This window comes from Gekko japonicus, unplaced genomic scaffold, assembly GCF_001447785.1.
Source record: "Gekko japonicus isolate JY-2015 unplaced genomic scaffold, Gekko_japonicus_V1.1 scaffold2027, whole genome shotgun sequence".
Taxonomy (NCBI): Eukaryota; Metazoa; Chordata; class Lepidosauria; order Squamata; family Gekkonidae; genus Gekko; species Gekko japonicus.
This window is the reverse complement of record NW_015176037.1, coordinates 109,162-113,778: the sequence shown is the minus strand read 5'-3', so window position 1 is coordinate 113,778 and position 4,617 is coordinate 109,162. Positions and strand designations below refer to the sequence as shown.

The window sequence follows — 4,617 nt, the reverse complement described above, 5'->3', positions numbered from 1 at the left end:
AGGAGGTTCTTCCAAATGTTTAGCCGAAAACCCGTCTGCTGCTATAGTAGTAGCTCATACCTTGAATAAAAATTTGTTGGTCTTAAAGGTGCCACTGGACTCAGACTTTGCTCTACTACTATAGTGTGAGCCCATCTGTCCTTGCATCGATTGTCATTTGGCATCTGAAATAACTCCACTCTCCGAGCTATAAGGACAGATGGGCTCACATTCTGGCTGCATCTGAAGAAGTGAGCAGTGGCCCACAGAAGCTCATACCCTGCCACCAATTTTTGTTAATCTTTACGGTACTACTGGCCTCTTGCTCTTTTCCACATGTGGAGCTGAGACTGAAGACTTCCTGATTTATCATAACAAACTGTGGCGAGATAACCATAACAATTGGACAGTATAACAAACTATGATTAGAAGAAGAAGAGGAGATTAGATTTATACCCCATCCTTCATTTGGAGTCTCAGAGCGGCTTACAAACTCCTTTCCCTTCCCTTCCTCTCCCCACAACAGACACACCCTGTGAGTTAGGTTGGGCTGAGAGAGCTCTTTCGAGAACTCTTAAGAGAGCAGCTCTGACAGAACTATGGCTTGCCCAAGGTTATCCAGCAGCTGCAAGTGGAGGAGTGGGGAATCAAACCTGGTTCTCCCAGATTAGAGTCTGCGCACTTAACCACTACATCAAACTGGCTACTGGACTCTTGCTCTTCTCTACTGCTACAGACAAACTAGATGGAGATTGTTTTTTACGGTTTGTTATGATGTCTGTATGTGGCTACCTTTACCCCAACCTAGTGTGGCTAGACTGAAAACTTCTTAAAGCCCGCTTGCGGGGAGGGCGGGGTATAAGTTTGAAGAAATAAGAAAGAAAGAAATTAAACTGTAAATTTTAGAATTTGTCTCTACATTCAGGAGAAAAAAAGAGTGAGGGAGTATACAAACTGTAGAATAAACCAAGGTCATTTTCATCATGGACAAAACATATTTTCTTCTAGACATTTGAACACTGCCTGGATTTGTATAGTTCTGACAAAGGGAAACACCTCTGCTTTCAAAACTGTGCTGAACCTGCTATGTATCCTTACATGGCAGGCATACTTGAAAACACGCTCTGGAACACGTATCAGCTGTTTGATCCACAGTGCAACTTCACAGATAACAATGCAACACGTGAAGCTCCAATCAACATAATGTTTAGGGCCACTTTAACATCACAGGTCTGCATTGTTAAAAAAAGGCTCAGAGAAAAAAGGATCCAGTTCTAACACCTCAGTGTCACGAAACCATGGCTAGAGCAAGCGGCACCCCAAGGAGCTCAGGACTACATCTTTCATCTCTGATGCAGCAAAAGAGATCATCGCACAAATGCCATCTTCTCTATGGAGAACGCTTGTTGCATTACAAACTGGGTCTAAACTGGATGTGCAGTAGAGTACATATCTGAAGCTGTGTATTCAATGGTGTTCAAGGGATTTTAATGAATACCTACCTGCCCCTAGCCCGAGACAACTAGTTACTACTTTTTATACCAGAACAGTGGTGGATTGGGCAATAGTAGGCAAGTTGGCATGGTTTTACATGCAATACGTTTGTCTTGCATGTTTACAGCACATGCAGCTATATTCTGAGCCCTTGTTCACTGACTTGCACAGGAATGTGCTAAGTCTCCAGGGATCTGTATAAACGAGGAGTTCCCAGAAAGTGTCATCTCCAAAGATCCCTTTCTCTCAGTGCTATTGATGCGCACCTGCTCACGCATGTTCTTTCTGTCAGGACCTGGATTCTTCCTAGACTCAGAGCAGGAGAGAGGAATGAGGAGAACCCTGTAGGAGCTGTTGGCATCCTAGCTGCCACAGACACTCTGGGGTTTCTCAGCACAGGAAGCTTTCATCACAGGTTCTAACATGAACGAGGGATGACATCCATTTCTGGTCTGCACCTCCATTGCGAATGAAGCTTTGAGAACTAAGCTCAGCTGGTTCAAGGCTAGGGTATTTTTATAAGCTGCACATACGGTTCGTCTTTACTGCTGAGCTACATCCAGCAGCTGCAAGTGGAGGAGTGGGGAATCAAACCTGGTTCTCCCAGATTAGAGTCTGCACACTTAACCACTACATCAAACTGGCTACTGGACTCTTGCTCTTCTCTACTGCTACAGACAAACTAGATGGAGATTGTTTTTTACGGTTTGTTATGATGTCTGTATGTGGCTACCTTTACCCCAACCTAGTGTGGCTAGACTGAAAACTTCTTAAAGCCCGCTTGCGGGGAGGGCGGGGTATAAGTTTGAAGAAATAAGAAAGAAAGAAATTAAACTGTAAATTTTAGAATTTGTCTCTACATTCAGGAGAAAAAAAGAGTGAGGGAGTATACAAACTGTAGAATAAACCAAGGTCATTTTCATCATGGACAAAACATATTTTCTTCTAGACATTTGAACACTGCCTGGATTTGCATAGTTCTGACAAAGGGAAACACCTCTGCTTTCAAAACTGTGCTGAACCTGCTATGTATCCCTACATGGCAGGCATACTTGAAAACACGCTTTGGAACACGCATCAGCTGTTTGATCCACAGTGCAACTTCACACATAACAATGCAACACGAGACGCTCCAATCAACATAATGGTTAGGGCCACTTTAACATCACAGGTCTGCATTGTTAAAAAAGGCTCAGAGAAAAAAGGATCCAGTTCTAACACCTCAGTGCCACGAAACCATGGCTAGAGCAAGCGGCAACCCAAGGAGCTCGGGACTACATCTTTCATCTCTGATGCAGCAAAAGAGATCATCGCACAAATGCCGTCTTCTCTATGGAGAACACTTGTTGCATTACAAACTGGGTCTAAACTGGATGTGCAGTAGAGTACATATCTGAAGCTGTGTATTCAATGGTGTTCAAGGGATTTTAATGAATACCTACCTGCCCCTAGCCCGAGACAACTAGTTACTACTTTTTATACCAGAACAATGGTGGATTGGGCAATAGTAGGCAAGTTGGCATGGTTTTACATGTGATACGTTTGTCTTGCATGTTGACAGCACATGCAACTGTATTCGGAGCCCTTGTTCACTGACTTCCACAGGAAAGTGCTAAGTCTCCAGGGATCTGTATAAACTAGGAGTTCCCAGAAACTGTCATCTCCAAAGATCCCTTTCTCTCAGTGCTATTGATGCGCACCTGCTCATGCGTGTTCTTTCTGTCAGGACCTGGATTCTTCCTAGACTCAGAGCAGGAGAGAGGAATGAGGAGAACCCTGTAGGAGCTGTTGGCATCCTAGCTGCCACAGACACTCTGGGGTTTCTCAGCACAGGAAGCTTTCATCACAGGTTCTAACATGAACGAGGGATGACATCCATTTCTGGTCTACACCTCCATTGCGAATGAAGCTTTGAGAACTAAGCTCAGCTGGTTCAAGGCTAGGGTATTTTTATAAGCTGCACATACGGTTCGTCTTTACTGCTGAGCTACATATAGTATTTCTAAAAGGACTCACAGTTTCCCTTGCTTTTTTTCTAGAGATCTCCCTTAGGGAATGCATGAGACTCTTTGGGAGAATTGTCCTTAGCAATAGCTCTAAGGTACTGAGATGGAAGGGCTTCTTAAGTATCAGACTACCAGAACCACCCTCCAGCACAGAACTGGATGTTTGTAATCTTTGAGCGCTGGAGATTCTCCTCCAGAACTCCGCAACAGTTTGCTTGCTCCGGGGTTGCTTGTGAAAGGACGCGGAGCTTCATGGATTAGCGCCAAAGCCACAGTCCTCTGGGGTAGGCAGAGAGACAGACTCTCAGCGGGGGAGCCCAGCAAACATGAGCAACAGTGCAGCATCAGGTCTAACACCAGATGGGAAATGATTGGCACTGAAGAATGTCATATAGGAATACAGCCGCTGCCGAACAGATGGATGGCTCACTTCAGACTTCTCACAAGCAGAGAACAAGGGACCGTTTTTATAGCTGTGCTTTAGCAAAAATATTTATACGATGGCCAATGAGCAGAGTGCAGATTTTCATCTGTTGCCCCTCACTCCTGCCTGCCACAGGCTTTCTGTTCATACAGAAGAGGACCCCTTGGGGAACGGTGTCCAACAGACCACAACCTGAGCAATCTTGGGCTGGCGAAATGTTCAACACGTGTCCCCACTGTAGACCAACTCAAGTTGGGGCCAGGTATGGTTTCTCTGGAGCTTGCTCAACTTGTGGCTGTCTGGAACTGGAATGCACGTCCAGACGGCAGATAAAACACGAGGGCATAGTCCAGGAAAGAGAAACACAGCTGTGGCTAAGTCTCACCGAAAGCAGAACGTGGGAATGAACCATTACTGGCTTTTGCTGATCGATCCAGATGGCCAGCCGTGTTGGCCTGAAGCAGTAGAACAGATTTAGAGTCCAGCGGCACCTTTAAGACCAACAAAGGCACACGAAAGCTCATACCTTGAATAAACCTTTGTTGATCTTAAAGGTGCCACTGGCTTTTGCCGATCGCAGACATTTCCCTCAGAAGTTAATTCCAGCCGTGAGGAGTCACCGGCAGGTGACCTATCGCTGTTACGCAGCAGGCGTCAGTCTTTCGACTGGCACAGTGGGACGGTATGATGCTAGCCACCTGTCCTGATCATGCT

At 45.4% G+C, this 4,617-nt stretch overlaps 1 protein-coding gene across 1 annotated transcript in view; it reads right to left on the bottom strand.

Annotated features, from left to right (window-relative positions):
* The window catches only part of PHACTR3 (phosphatase and actin regulator 3), a gene marked incomplete at its 5' end in the record, with an annotated part of 120,909 nt that overhangs the window by 8,169 nt on the left and 108,123 nt on the right, over positions 1 to 4,617 (bottom strand). The window lies entirely within an intron of this gene.